Source organism: Ictidomys tridecemlineatus, chromosome 6 (assembly GCF_052094955.1).
Source record: "Ictidomys tridecemlineatus isolate mIctTri1 chromosome 6, mIctTri1.hap1, whole genome shotgun sequence".
Taxonomy (NCBI): domain Eukaryota; kingdom Metazoa; phylum Chordata; class Mammalia; order Rodentia; family Sciuridae; genus Ictidomys; species Ictidomys tridecemlineatus.
In genome coordinates, this window is record NC_135482.1 from 169,434,157 (window position 1) to 169,450,777 (window position 16,621).

General features: G+C 37.0%; 1 protein-coding gene and 1 long non-coding RNA gene across 2 annotated transcripts in view; one reads left to right on the plus strand and one right to left on the minus strand.

Annotated features, from left to right (window-relative positions):
- Positions 1-500: 500 nt before the first annotated feature.
- Positions 501-5,931, minus strand: LOC110598739 (uncharacterized). The gene is made up of 2 exons (XR_002484652.3): positions 2,990-5,931; positions 501-1,281 (listed from the first exon to the last, which is right to left on the minus strand). It is a non-coding gene; the product is annotated as an uncharacterized LOC110598739 (long non-coding RNA).
- The window catches only part of Spart (spartin), a 57,740-nt gene continuing 46,191 nt past the window's right edge, over positions 5,073-16,621 (plus strand). Inside the window, exon 1 of the mRNA XM_021730415.3 lies at positions 5,073-5,248. The gene's annotated coding sequence lies outside the window, so the exon portion shown is untranslated. The remainder of the gene's footprint in view (positions 5,249-16,621) is intronic.

Consider the following 16,621-nt stretch of genomic DNA (forward strand, 5'->3'; position numbering starts at 1 on the left):
AATTTTCTGTTGTATATATATTCCACATTTTCTCTATCCATTCAGCTGGTAATAGGCATCTAGACTAATGCCATATCTTAGCTATTATGAACAGTGCCCTCAATAAACACAAGAGTACAGATATCTCTTTGGTATATTGGTTTCATTTCCTTTTTTATATAGACCCAGAAGTGGGATACCTGAATGATATGATACAGGTTTTTTGTTGTTGTTGTTGTTTTGGTTTGGTTTTAGTTTCTTAAAGACAATAAAAAGTAGTAAGGTTTTTATTGTTGGAATAGAAACCAAAGTGTACACCACAAGAAGAGATGGAAAGAAGAAAGGATATATAACATAAGGCAGAGCCTCAAGGGATGTGGTGGAGCAGGGACATATGAGAGATTTTGTAACTCAAAAGAAAATTGGAGAATGGAGAAAGGAATTGTTAGAAAGTGTTACCCCAGGTTATGAATTATATTTGTCTATTGTTCTTCAGTGAATAAAACGCAAGAGTATATAAATAGTTAAAAAATTAACTTCATTCATAGTCATCTTGTGTACAGAGACTAGGAGTAATTTGATGCCTCCAAGAATACAATCACTTTTTAAAATTTTCTGTGGCTGCTAGATTCTACCTCTGGGATTTAGAACTCCAGATGTGTAAGAGTGAAATCACCATCATCATTATTACTATTCTTAGCATTACCCAGTTTTTATTTATAGACTTGAAGTTATAGGACAAGGGATTAAAATCATTTTCATGACTAATAACATTTTGCTCTTCAGAAAGACCTCCCTGGTTTACATGGCCTGGCTACCTTTCAAAAGAATGAAAGTCCTCCCCTGGTCTTCTTGAGTATCAGGGGCTCCAGCTAGATGAGGTATGTTGATCATCAAGCATCCTCTTTCCAGAAAGCTGAAATGTGTCTGAATTGAAGGCGATGGAATTTAGTCTTCGGAGGGAGAGGCTGCTTCTGGAGAATGCTATTTTTTCACAGAAAGCAAAGTCAGATGGACTTCACTTGGTGGATTCTCCCCACCAGGCCAGAGTCCAGCCTGCTCTGGCAGTTAATGACTAGGGGCCAATCCTGAATGTCTATTCTTGTCTCAGCAACTCCACAGTAAGTGTCTACAACTACATCATAAACTGGAAAAGATACCTATCTAGATTTACTAAACATGAAAAGAGCAGTTTCAGCCTTGAATACATCCAATTTTCAGTTGCTTCTCAGTGATATTCAGTTTTTAATCAGTGAAAATGGGAATTCTGTTATCTTCTTGACCCGAATAACCAGAGAAAATCTAAAAACAAATAAAAAGCCTGCATCAGCATAAGGTTACAACTAAATGGAAAGGAAAATTAAGAGCAAACAAAAACCATCAAGCAGATCAGTTCACAAGAGCCATATAACATGATCAGCTCTATAAATAAATAAAGACTCTGACCAGTGTAAATAATTTGGAAGTACCTAACATTGCATTACAGGTGGCAATAGAAAATAATCAGATATTCAAATATACAAAAGGAATGACCACCCCAACATCTCATCTTACTAAATAAAATATTTTAAAAAACTAAAAAAATAATGTTCAGGTCTCCACCAATCTATACTAGTAGAAGTTGTAATACTATAGTGTCTGCCAGTAATAATTCATAGCTCAGGTGCTAGAGTCAAGGCCATGTGTTGAATACATTCTGAGGATCAGTTGAATCTGTTCAATAAGATATTATAGATATTGTGAAATGTGAAGTGTCAGAGATACATTGAATAATTTTCTAAAAAATGAAATTAGTTGATGAATTTAAGCAATCTTACAAAACTCTATTGTACAAATTAAATTTAACAAGTGTCCAAATAGGAAGCATTTTTCATGGGGTTAAATAATTACTTTTATTAGTACCATATAGGGCACATTTGATGTGACAAGTGTTTATGACAACTCTTCATATTAAATTGAAATCATTCCTCATAGCAAAAGGAAAATAGAGCTTCTCTCTCTCTCTCTCTCTCTCTCTCTCTCTCTCTCTCTCTCTCTCTCTCTCGGTACTAGGGATTGAACTCATTGCCACTCGAACACTGAGCCACATTATTCTCATCCCTATTTTGTATGTTAGAGATAAAGTCTCATTGAGTTGCTTAGTGCCTCACCATTGCAGAGGCTGGCTTTGAACTCAAGATCCTCCTGTCTCAGTCTCCAGAGATGCTGGGATCACAGGCAGAGGACAGTAGAGAATTCTAGGCCAACTTTTCTAAAAACTAGATGCATTTCCATTTCTAATTTGTAACTTTTATTTCTTATTGACACAAAGATGTTCATGTTTATAGGGTAGAGCGTGATATTTCAATCCATGTTTATGCCATGATTGCATCAGGGTAATTGGCATAATACATTACCTCAAACATGTACCATTTCTTTGTGTTGGGAACCTTAAAAATCCTCTCTGGTAGCTATTTTGAAATAGCTATGTCAATCATAGTTACCCTGCTGTGCTACAAAACTCTAGAGTCATTTCTCCTATCCAACTGCACCCCTGCACCCATTTACCATCCTCTCTCCCTCCTCTTACCTTCCCAGACCCTGGTGACCTCTACTCCATAATCTATGAAATCTAATTTTTTAGCTGCCATATAAAAGTGAGAACATGTTGTGCCTGACTTATTTCATTTAACTAAAAGTCTTCCAGGCTTATCTACATTGCCACAAATGATAGGATTTCCTTCTTTTTATGGCTGAATAATATTCCTTTATGTGTGTGTGTGTGTGTGTGTGTGTGTGTGTGTGTGTGTGTGTGACATTTTCTTTATCCATTCATCAAACAGGAAGAATTTGATGAAAGAAATTTTGTAGATGGGGTAGGGACAGTATCTAGAATAGTGAGTCCTAAAGCATAATCACACTCACCCCAGGCACACATGCACATATGCTCACATGCAAACACATTACATGCCACAAAAACGCATGCAACTTTTTAACATGTAATAGACAACTATGAATATGAAAGAAATACCTTAATGTTTGAGAGGGCCCTCGGTGGGCCAAACTTGATAGGGTTGGGATGGATGGTTAACTTCAGCAAGCTGGTTTGCAACTGAAGCTTGGGTCTTTTTGCACAGGGATGAAATTACCCCAACATATGCAATCAGCAGCAGCAGCAGTAGTAGCAGTAGCAGCCTTCAGCAGCCCTCCACTTCCAGCCTCCTGAGTTATTTCTCTACCTACCCAATGCTAAAATTCTCTATGAGCAGGAATAGAGATGGGAAGGAGGAGGAGGCAGTAGCAGAAGGTGGTGTGCAAGAATAGATCCTGTTCTATCACCTTGAAAGAGGATTGCTAATAAGCCGCTTGTGTGTTTTAATACCGACTCTCTAGTAGGACATAAGATTTTTGAGTCCTTAAACTGAAGATGAAAAGAAAGTCCCTCCAGTATGGGGGCATCAGCCTTTTAAAAAATTAAATTGTTCAATGTACCATTAAAGAAGATTATAGTTTTTGTTTCATCATAAAACACTCCTTCTTCCTTGTTATGTGTTATTTCACAGACTTCCCAGAATAATTTATCCCACCAATTCTTCTTAGAGACCCTAGAACACATTGGTAATAAAGGTGCACTCAGAAATATTTCCTGAGGTTTAGGGTATGAGTTGGTGGTTCTACTTTACTACGAATCATCTACCCACAATCTTAGGCTCATATCCTTTTAAGGCAAAGATGGAAACTCTGCCATAGACATGATACCATAACTCCATGAACATCAACTTAATGATGGCAAACCTTTGTACTCAATTAGCCTGTCTTCCATTTAGTTTGTGTTTCCAGCAGTGCAGAAATTCTGGCCACAATGACTGAAGTTTTAAAAAGTATCATGGGCTATGGGTAGGCCTAATGTACTGCAAAAATAAAGAAAAATAAAAAAAAAACAAAGGGGAAATGTCATGCTAGCTACAGAAATGCATGCTTTATGGTGGGTTGAAAACTTTGTAAGAAAATAATCAAAAGAACAGAGAAATCGGTAGGTAACTGATAAGGGATAGATAGAAAGTGCTTTGACATGAAGAAGAAAAAACATGATTATCATCATGACTTTCTGATAATAGACAAATAGTAGAGGGGAGAAATGATTGCCTTCGGTGCATCTTGGCTTTAAGTGATTTGAAGATGATACACACTACAGATGTATGCATCTCCGTGGGAGCTACGCTAAACAGTAGTAGTTGGTTCTCTAAGCATGCCCAGACCCACAGCATCAGTACCACTTGGAATGGGTTAGAAACATTCATTCTAAGGTTCCACTTTACCCACCTAATTAGAAACTTGAGGTGGGGCCCAGCAATATGTGTTTTAACAAATCTTTCATGTGATTTTAATGCCCTGATTGTGAACAACTGGAGAAGTGTGTCAATTAGCTTTTCATTTCCGTGCTCAAAATCCACATCTGTGAGCTGTGTGTGTGTGTGTGTGTGTGTGTGTGTGTGTGTAGGGGTGTTTAAAATTGTTTAAAAATAGATGTTAACCTTTACATTTTTTTCTCCTTTGAACTCAGTCATGTTAGTGAAGGAAATAATAAGCAGAAACAGGATCACTAAATAGCAATAAGTGGTCTAAAATGATAGTAAAAGAACAACAGGAAAATACACAAATATGTCATTTTTAATTTTCTTTTTCTTAACAGCTGAGTGTAAGCCCCTTGAAATTCTGTTGATGTGAAAGTCATATTTGTTTTAATTTGGAAGCGGCCTTTGGCACATCTGTTGCTACCTTCTCAATTTTCAGATGAGGAATTTGAACAGGGTAAGGTTTTACTGACTTGCCAAGCTTAAACAGCAAGTTGGTGATCCTGGGTCTGAGTAAAGAGATCTCAGGTAAAAGTTTAAGTTGAGTAGATATTCTTGACTTGGGCATGGGGGGGGTGGGGGGTGCAGATAAAATGCTTAACTACCCTTTATTTTATATACTTTTATGATTCCTTTAAACTATCTTCCCAGTCACTTGGCTCCTGCCAGAGGCTGGTGCTGAGACACGTCTCACTAGAGGAACACAAGTTCTCTCCGGAGGTGACAGGCCAGCAGAGGGATCAGGGTAACAGACAGGGCCCCAGCTGCAAGGCTGCCTCTGCCAGGCGAATGAAAGAGCCTTTTCACTCCCGGTTTCCTCCCTCCTCCACACCAGGCACGGCACCAGCAACCAGCCCCCACCTTCCCTCTGCGAACACATCCTTCAATTCTGGAAGGAAATCATACTCGAGTTGGCCAGGAAGGATTGCTCTTGAGTGAGTAGAGGGATAAACTTATTGTCATTATTCACCACTATTGTTTTATTTATGCTCTCTATTCCTCCTTCTTTCAAGGGTATTGGTGGGGTGGGAGGTGGCCTTTATTTTCAAGGGCTGTTCTCTGTCCCATCATTCTCTGCCAGGTCTCTATGTCTCCAGAAGGTGAGAGTGTGGAGAGTCAATCCATTGTTTCTCCAGTGCCAAGTTCACTGCCTTGTACACAATGTAGGCTTTATAAGTCCTTGGTGAGCTCCTGAGTAATTGTGAGAAATCAGAAGGGAAAATGGCAATGGAAATTATAGGGGAAATTCTCTTGTTTTGTTGCATAAAAGGGGTAGTTTCTGAGAATAGAATCCTTTGTCTTTACTCTTAGAAGTAAAGATAATGAGAAGGTGTGGAATCATGGTAATGTCACCCTGAAGGTGACGTTAGATGACAAGTCAGATCTCTGTGTTTCTGGGCAAAGAAATCTTCCCAGATTTCCTTGGAGGAAAGTGTCTTGGGTTTGAAGATCCTTCAAACCAGAATCCAGATATTGGTCATAGCTGGCAGTCATGCTTAAATGAAAAATAAACCCTAACAAAAGGACTTGATGAAATAATAGCAAGATTGGAGGCAAAATTATGTTCTATGTCATCTTAGAATTGAGGGGTCTACTAATACTAAGACAGATTTTGATCTATAATAATGAGGCTATCACTCTAAAATGTCAGCCTTAGGATACTTAGGAATAAATTGCAGTACTCCTAATGATACTGCTATTTTTTTTACTATATCTTATTCTATAGCTAATAAGAGACTAAGTGAATTAATTCTGTCTGGGTCTCTTGCTGTTTAAAGTATTAATGAAGAATGAAGAGGATGAGATGTTTTCGAGAAAAGAAGCAGGAAGTAAATATCATCTGATTTAGAAAAGCGTAGAAGTATTCAAAGGCAAAAAATCTGAAATTTGTTTCAATCATTACCGTGTAGTAGATTAGAATATTTATTTTTAGCTTTAGTAATAATGGAAAAATGTAAAACAAACATATATGATATATAAATAGCTTGACTTTTCTAATACTGAACTTAACCAACTGATTAAATTGATATTTTATTAGGAAAAGCATATAAATGACATATTGGAAATAACTTATTAGCATTTTTAAGTAAAGAAGGATAAAAACTATTTTGGCAGGACAATCATAAAAATTGTGGAAATGTAATGCTCTTTTTCAGCAATCGATAAACATGTTCTCAATAAATTTTCTCTGTCCTTTTAAAATAATTTTTTCGTTTTTTTTTTCTTTTTTTCTCTTATTGAAATATGGTCTCACTATGTTGCCCAGACTGGCTTTGAACTCCTAGGCCACATGATCCTCCCACCTCAACCTCCTGAGCAGCTGTTTCTACTAGTATGCGCCACTCACTGCCTCCATCTTGTCCCTTTCTTGATGGCTTTTCTGCCTCAAAACTTTCTGGATTGGTTTGAGTCCATATGAATCTTCTGCAAGCATGATCAGAGAGGAAACTTGCCTTTGTTGTGTATTCCTGCATCCTCAGAAGCTAATATAGTAGCTAACGTATTGGCAAATTAGAAGGGAAAAAGGAACAAACAAACAAATAATTCATTTCTTGTTAACATGTTTAAAATACTCCTAACAGGGGCTGGGGTTGCAGCTCAGTGGTAGAGATATTGCCTAGCATTGGATTCGATCCTCAGAACCACATTAAAATAAAGGTATTGTGTTCTCTACAACTAAAAAAATTTATTAAAAAAAATATTCCTAACTGATCATTTCCATGAAAGAAATGTGATAAGCCTGAAAGTTTTATACTTATGATTAGTTAACTAGTAGCAAAAGTTTATGGGCATTAATGTATGTATCTTGAGTCCTTTTCTTGTTTATAATTTTTAGACCTAAAGCCCATTAAATGAGAAGAGGGGAGACACAAATAAATCACGCATCTTAATTTCGTGGAGGCAAATGATTATCTATCCTTTTTCTGAGGATACTTTCATTTTTTAAAAGCTTAGGAAAAAATAATTTTAATATTTGTGTCTATTATACATTTGAGCTAAAAGATCTTTCAGATATATTTTAATTGAACTGGATCCTGGTACCAGATGACTATAGGATCACATTCTTACATGAGTACATGTTACCAGAGAAGTAGAAGCTCTGCTTCCCAACAGGGCTGAGGAACATTGCCATCTGCCCCCTCGTTTGTTTTCAGATCCCCTTTCCAAGAGGAATTTAGAGGACATTTTTCCTTCATATTAAAGTACTTTAAACAGAACAATTTTAAAAGATACATGTTGTAGGTTTTTAGCCTTTTATGAGTAATATGTTTTCAAAACTCAACTGCTCCCAAAATTCCATCTAGAAACTATTATAGATGGAGTCACTGCTTTGCACATAATATTTGATGCATTCATTGACATTGCCAATATAGAAAATTTCTGTGTGGGCAGGCAGTTGGAGAGGGGGAGGAAATAGATTACTAAGAGGCTAGAGGGGAGCAAGTCTCATGAAAGTGGTAGTGAAGGTCATTGTGGTGCTGGCTAGTGGTGACAGTAGTGGGATAAATTTACTGGAGCCATAGAACAGGTTCTATGGAATTTGTGGCATTTCAGAGAGATCTAGAAAGCAAAGAGCTGAGGAATGCAAGGTTTGCTCTGGAACAGCTGAAGGCATTATATGGATGGGGCAGACACCATATAGAGAGAAGGAAGAGAGGCAAGGCTGATTTGAAAGTCACACCAGATTGTATGGAAACCTCAAATGCCCTTCTAAAGCTATTAGATTTATTTTCCAGACAATATGGAGTCATTAAAGGCTTTTAAGCAGGAGAGTGAGGTGAACAGATTGTGTTTTAGAAAACACTGCTCACAGATGGAGAAAGGATTCAATTAGAGAGATCAGTGAGAGGAGACTACTGCAGAAATCCAAGTAAGAAATGACAAGTCTGATAGAGCGGTGGTCATGGCATGTTTGAAGACAGTTTGAAAGTCAAATACACAGGATTTGACAGCTAGTTCTGTGTGGAGAGATGAGGAGACCTAAAGATGAGCTCTTACTGCAAACACAGCTGAGTACTCTGGTGCAGGCTTTAGCCCATTCGTACAATCCACAAATATTTTTTTTTTTGTAGAAATAAAATATTGCAACAAGTAAAATCATTATTTTTATCCCTCATATATGCTCAATAGAGAAATGGGTTGATAAAAATAGGTGGGTTATAGGAGAAAAAATATTTGAAGAGATGCTTGGCTTTGCATTAAAACAAAATAAAAACTTCTGGGGGAAGAGTTTAACAGATTGATAAAATGAAAAAATAATAACTTTAACATAACCCAATTTTATAAACTAGAATACACAACACACACACTTGATGGCAGGACGAATGGTAAATGTATACATCAAATTGCTAATGGCTCTTCCTAGATAACAGGGTTATAGATTTAGTGGGTTTCACTTAATTCTTTGTGCTTTTTAAAAATTTTTGTATATTTTTTATTCATTCTGTGTTGCTTCTCTAAGGTAAAATTAAGCAATACTACTGTTATTACTTTGGGAAAAAAATGAAAAATAGCATTAAGTTTAGAGGGCATGAGAGAAGAGCATCCCTGGCAGTGGAGGGGTATATGGAAAGGGACTGGACACAGGGAGTGTTGATGGGAGTCACTGTTCAGCATCATACAGCATCAATAATCAGGCAGATTGCAATGGTGGTTACATGAGTCTAAATGCAATCTATTAAATTTCAGAGTACATATCCCTCTTCCTCAAAAAAAAAATATTTTTGAAAAGTGCGTGTGAAAACTGGAAAACTCCAAATAAGGTCCCTAGTTTAGTTACTAGTTCTGTATCAAGGCAAATTTTCTGGTTTTTGACAATGTCTACTGGTTATGTGAGATGTTATCTTTGAGAAAAGCTGGGTGAAGGGTATACAAAATTATTATTTTTATATCTTCTTATAATCTTTAGATCCAAATAAAAAACAGGCTGGAGCACTATCACAGCTGATACATTGGAACATGCCCATTTAGACATACTAAGACAGGGCTGCCTCAAAGCTGCCTCATAATTTAGAGTAAGCTACTGTATGCTAATGTTATTTTAAGGCTATCTTGAGCATTGATCTAATTTCAGGCCAATTTCAAAAGAATGTGACCAACGTCACAAGCTGAAACAACTGGGACATTCATGCTACAATCTGTCTCAGTCAATACAAACTCTAAATCTGTGGGGGGGATGGGGAGAAAATCAAGCAGAGGCAGAGAAAATTCAGAAAAGAAAGGAGAGAGCCAGGAGGCAGCAGTTCAGCATTTCTGTGTGGGCAATGGAGATGAGGGGGTGGGGAGGGACCTATTTAACATGACACACAACTTATTTCCAGATATTTGGAAAGAGAATTTACTTTCATTAAAATACTTCCATAGAAAAAGTAATAGGCGAAAAATTAGAAAAATTAAATCAACTAAAAGTATTTTGGGTTCTTATTGCCTTCAGGAAAGGAAAATCTAATTTAAAAAAAATCTCATTAATAATCTTTAGATTTATCCTATTCTTATAGACCCCCTGGCATATAAGGACAACTTGAAGTCCTATGCTCCTGATATTGTGATGCATCCCATAAATGCACAATCTCAGGCCCTACAGCAGACCTATTCAATCCGACTCTGTATTTTTAAAGAGTATTCAGGGTATGCACATTAAAGTACCCGGAACTCTGACTAGTTAAGTTTGCCTTTCCACCACAATAATCATCACCAACAGAAAATTAATTCATACAAAGGACAATTATTGACAGTACTTTAGAAAAATAACCCCTCACATAACTAAAACAAGAAGTGAAATAAAATTAATTTTTAAAAATTAATGTTATTTAATGTTATTAAAATACTTTCTATGGAAGTATTTTAATGAAAGTAAATTCTCATTTTGAAATCTCACTTTGAAAGAAGTCTTCCTTCTCTGCATTATGATCTGCTTTGTTGCTGCTGCTTTGGGGCCAGCAGCTGAAAGGCAGCAGGTGGTGGGGCTGTGGGCTATTTCAGGCACCAAGCAACCTCTGTGGGTGAGCTTTCCAGAGGGGCAGAATGCACACCTGTGGCCCACACAACTTTCACCTGTCCAAGGCCTTGAGCTTCTTTGCACTGTGATATGGAAGTTAACCAAGAAAAGCTGAATGCACAGAGAGTCCCAAAGCAGAGAATAGAAGTAGATATTCTAAATCTCAAGATATGTCCCTGACAGTAATGTCCATTTCAGAATGTGGTACTGGAATGTATTGGTTTTTTTCAATAACTGAGTTACTGGTGGTTAGGTTTTCTAACAGAAATGTAGTGAATTTATTGGTCTTGGTTTTGACTCATGAGATCTGGATTTACCTATGCCCCTTCAAAACAGGTCACTTCTCTGAATCTCTGATTCTTCTTTTATACTAATGGACACTGTTTGCCATACATCCAGTGAGGCTAGAGTGATAATAATGCCTATCTAAAATGGATTGCACATGGTAATATTTACACAGCATGCTGTAAACCTTGAAACATTATACAAGCATAAGATATTTTTATTATTGTTGTCACAATATCAAAAATTGATCTTAAAATCAAAGAGCAAAAATACCAATTGTGAATATCTTTGGGTAATCAGTATAGCTTGCTGTTTTAGTAAGCTTTTCATCACTGTGACCAAAAGACCTGACAGAACAACATAGAGGAAGGAAAGATTATTCGGGGCTCACGGCTTTAGAGGCCAGTCCATAGACAGCTTACTCCACAGCTCTGGGCCTGAGACAGGGAAAAGTAAAAGGGCATGGCAGGGGAGAGCAACTCAGGATATGGCCACCAGGAAGCAGAGCGAGCTCTGCTCACCAGAGACAAAATATAAACCCCCAGGGCATGCCCTCGGTGACCTACCTTATCCACCCACACCCTACCTGCCTACAGTTACTACCTCGGTTAATCCGTTAAGACTCTCATAACCCAATTCATGCATTGGCTAACACATGAGCTTTTGGAGGACACCTCATTTCTAAACCATGACACTTGCTTACTCTAATAATGTTGTACTATGATTTTGAATGTAAATAATAGTGATAATATTTATCTAAAGTTTAGAAAGTTGCAGGACTAACAGGGAAGGGAAAATACATGGTAACTTGACATCTAAGAAGCTCTATGAACACCCTCACATTTACTCCCCAGGTCTGTTTTCCTCCAGGCCTGAATTCTTAAAAGCCCTTGAAATTTAAAATATCATGTCTAGGTGACTAATGCCTGCTCTGCTGGCTTACATGATGCATATTCTTTAGAAAAGATAAAGGCAAGGGAAAATATTGTTAGGGATTTATGATGTAAGTATATTCCAAACATTATCTATTGACTAGCTGACATCAACCTCGATCCTGAGGACCAGACCATTGGTAACCCTCCCTGTGCTCCATGATTAAGAGAATGATACTTAGCAGGCTGCTGTCACTCCACCACCACCACTACCACACACACACACACACACACACACACACACACACACACACACATACACACACACACATACACACTTCTCAGTTTCACTGTTTACAAAGATTCTTTTAAAAGGAAGAGCCCAAGCCCCCAAAAGCATGCCTTACTCTTAAACATCTGTGCTCCTTCTCCCTTTGAGCTGCTGTACTGCTCTATTGCCTGCTTTTCTAAATAATTTTTTTTTAAAGAGAGAGTGAGAGAGGAGAGAGAGAGAGGAGAGAGAGAATTTTTATTATTTATTTTTTAGTTCTCGGCGGACACAACATCTTTGTTGGTATGTGGTGCTGAGGATCGAACCCGGGCCGCACGCATGCCAGGCGAGCGCGCTACCGCTTGAGCCACATCCCCAGCCCCCCTAAATAAATCTCTTTACTTTCTTAAATAAATCTTTGTGCCTCTTTTGACAGTTCTACAATCCCTTTCCGTGGAGTAAGTCAAGAACCTTCCAGGACTGAGTTGACATCCCCTCCCTTTTGGGAGAACTTCTTGGACCCTTTTCTGGTGACAACATGGTTCCACCTAATATTTGTATTACAGTTAGTTTTTGAAATGAACCACAGTTCCTTTTAGCAGTGCTTGTGCTTAAGAACTTTATGGTTCTGTGATTCAGAACTTGGATTTTGGTAGAAAGTTCAGAAGAGACATATATTCTTTTGACCAGTTGAGGTGGTTTTTAATGTGTTTTGCTCCCAAAAGTTTGAGGTAATACAACTGGCAAGCATCATTCAGAAGATTGGGATAGAAACATGTATATTTTGATTTTCTGCCAACTAGAACTAGTTAAACTGGTTGAACTTTAATGTTGAAACTGATCTAGACAACTTTGCTATGGTTGCTAAAGGCAATTGCTGCATTGTGAATTTTAGCTCCAAGATAGTGTATGCCTAATTTGAGTAGTAGAAAAATACAGAAACTCTCATGACATTTCTAGGCAGAGTTGTCCGACCATTACAGATCTCTTAAGTTATTATGGAACTCTCAGAGCCCATGGGGCATCTCAAAAGGTTCTCTATGGAGTTATCAACAATCACCAAGAAAAGGAAAGGGTCATTTTGCATTGAAAGTCATGACTACACTAATATATAATACAGTGTAACCCTTGATGTGAAAAATTCAGAGCTTGGAAGGGTGAGGAGGCAGGAGAAAAAGAATTCTTACCCTATTCATGCAATAAACTTATTTGGCAAGTTGATTCTCATATATAGATAGTGTATATGGCAAAACATATGCCTTCAAAGATTTTCCAAAATCTATAAAACCATTGTAGAGAAGAAAACCTCTAGGGTGGTTGAATCGTAGAGTGAAATGAGGTGCTATGTATACCATGTGCCTAGCACAGTGCTAGGGAGATACTGATAAAATGTGAGTTCTCTTTCTTCCTCCTTGCCCATATGTCTAATCCTCCTTTTTCCTATCTCAGGCAATACATAATGTCACATTCAGTTGCTTTGTCACACAAATCTAGAAGACCCCCCAAATGTCTTTCTTGCCACCTCTCCTTCCCACTCTCCAACTCCAACAAACCTACTGGGGTGAATAAATCTCATCATTCTGGGGCAGCTGAATTAATTTTATGTTTCCCTAAAGAAAAAAGATCAAAAATTAAAATTTTAAGTTTTAGGAAAAAAATCATGTTAATTTGCTCACATGATAGTAGGTAAAATTGCTACCATTTATTTAGCATTTACTGACATTCAAAGAGTATTTATTTAAATTCAACAACAGTCTGTATAATGTTCCAGGCACTATCCTAAGTACTTTAAACAAGAAAAGAAAAATTATGAAGCAGTTAGTTACAGTTTTTACCAACGAGAAAACCAGTGGCACAGCTAGATACGTAAAATTGCCCAAAGTCACAGAGACAAATAATGGCAGACAGAATTTTAATGCAGGCAACTGACTCCAGGATTGATGATTTGCTACCTCCCTTGGGGTACAGAGCTTTGCATACATTATCTTATTTAATCCTAAATTGAGGTATCTATGAAAAAATTGTTGCTATTCCAATTACACCATGTTGGGAACTGAAACTTTGAGAGTAAGTGATTAGCCTAAGTTCAAGTAGGTAATAGTCAATCCTGCCAGGATTCAAATACAGGTTTGTCTGATAGTCCATAATGTTAGGTATTTGTCTACTGTTAGGGTAACTTGAAGAGGCCACCCCTGTCCTTGACAAAATTACTCTTTTACTAAGATGTTTTAGATTTTTCTATAATATATTATCTGTTAGGATAACCAATAATAAGACATTGTGATATAAAAGATCATGCTCAAGTTTTAAAATCAAAGACTCCAGTTTAAATTATAATTCTTACTAGCTGCAAGACCTTGACTATTTAATGTGAATAAACCCCACTCCATATTGTTTTGAGGGAATTTGAAGATAATATATTTGTAGTGAGCATACAATGTTCAATGCAACATTAAATTCAACAAAATAACAGGTCTGAAAATAGTCTTTGGGACAAGTCTCAGGTTCTTGCTGTAAGGTTTGGGACTTTCTGAACTTTCTTTTCATTTCATCTAAGGTTAGCCACTTTATAGGTTCATGCGAATGGGGTGTGATGAAATAAAACTGAGGGTTTTCCACTTGGTTTGGAAAAATGATATTTATTACTATTGCACCAATTTCAGTTTTTTAGAAAATTATTTTCATCTAAAAGGGTTACTTAAATTCCCAAAGTTCTTAACTTATTCTGATGGAATAATTTATAAACTTGGCAGAGTAAGTTTAATACATATATATGTATGTATTTTCCATGGACTGTTTAAAACTGAATTTTGTTAGCATTTTAATATCTATCTCTTTAGTGCTGCATAAGAAGCACCCTGCTGTTATAATCAAGCCTTGCAACCAAATAGAGTTCAATGATGCTCAGTTATACAACACTGGGACACCTCATGGCTTGTCTGCATATAAATTAAACTAAGGAAAAATCTTGGGTGGAAGAACTAGCTCTTTTAAAAGAAACAAGCCATAAAGAGATGATAAATGTTTGAGGAGATAGATATGTTTAATGAGATTTTCACATCACACAATGTGCACATGTATAGAACACTACACAGCACCCCATTAGTGTGTACAATTATTATCATTTTATGTATCAGTTAAAAATAAATTTAAATTAAAAAGCCCTGAAATTCTCAATACCTACTTCTATCCTAAATTTAAAATTCTAAAATAGTCAATATCTTCTTTTAGTTGGTAAGAGCAATACCAATTATTCAAGCCAAATGAAGCTATTGAGGAAAAAAATGTAAATGCCAGTTTGATTTCTCACTCTCATGGCAATAAATCTTTGTAGCAGTGTTAAAAAGATACAAGATTTGTTTGTTTGTTTGCTTGTTTGTTTTGGTTGTTTACAAAGTATATTCACACCAATTTGTGTCTTCATACATGTACTTTGGATAATGATGACCATCACATTCCACCATCATTTCTAACCCCATGCCCCCTCCCTTCCCTTCCCACTCCTTTGCCCTATCTAGAGTTCGTCTATTCCTCCCAATGCTTCTCCTTCATACTCATGAATCAGCCTCCTTATATCAGAGAAAACATTCGGCATTTGGTTTTTTGGAGATTGGCTAACTTCACTTAACATTATCTCCTCCAACTCCATCCATTTATCTGTAAATGCCATGATTTTATTCTATTTTATTGCTGAAGTAATATTCCATTGTGTATAAATGCCACATTTTTTAATCCATTCATCTACTGAAGGACATCTAGGTTGGTTCCACAATTTAGCTATTGTGACTTGTGCTGCTTTAAACATTGATGTGGATGTGTCCCTATAGTATGCTGTTTTTAAGTCCTTTGGGTATAGATGGAGGAGAGAGATAGCTGGGTCAAATGGTGGTTCCATTCCCAACTTTCCAAGGAATTTCCATACTGCTTTCCATATTGACTGCATCAATTTGCAGTCCCATCAACAATGTATGACTGTGCCTTTTCCCCCACATCCTCGTCATTTATTGTTGTTTGTATTCATCATAGCTGCCATAGAGATACATGTTTTTAAAGTTTTTATTGCTCTAGGAAAAATAACTTTTTTTTTTGAGGTACTGTGGATTGAATCCAGAGATGAGTTACAACTCCAACTTATTTTATTTTATTTTAATTATGTTTGAGACAGGACCTCCCTGAATTGCCCAGGCTGGCCTCAATCTGCTGATCTTCTTCCTTCAGCCTCCCACATAGTAGGGATTACGGGTACGGACCACTATACCTGGCTAGAATTTTATTTAAAAAATAAAAAACACTAGCAATTAGACACTCAAACATGCAAAAAAAGACTGAGAAATGCAGACTGTTCAGGAATATGATTTAATAACAAAGAATTTCTGGGAATCATTTGAATTTTTTTACTGTAAAGATGCAACCCTTGAAGTATTTTTTAACCAAGTCTTATAAAATAGTAGTAGTTTTCTTTTTTCTAAGAACAGTATCTTTAACCTACGAACTCTTTGAGCTGATGCACTTGTTGAGTGCTGGGTTTCTGGTCATCATCTCTAACATTTTATTTGAGCAATCAGGCTCAGATGGGTCAGCCTCAAGAATACAGTCCTGGTGATGGAATTTCTGCATCTAGATCTTTCCATTAAACTGTCTGCATATTGCCAGAAAAGCATTAGATGTTCTGGAACCCTCCCCCCTCCACCTTGGTCCCCCAGACAATCAAGGATGTCCAATTATGAATTTGTGTTGTGGATTTTATCAGCAATCCATCACTTCTTTACATATATTTCTTCTTGATCGCCCCAGTAAATGAGCTACACAAGAAAGAGAAAGAGATAGTGTTTGATGTTATAGCCAACCAGCAGTAAAGATATTCTCTCCTCTTTGTTGTTGT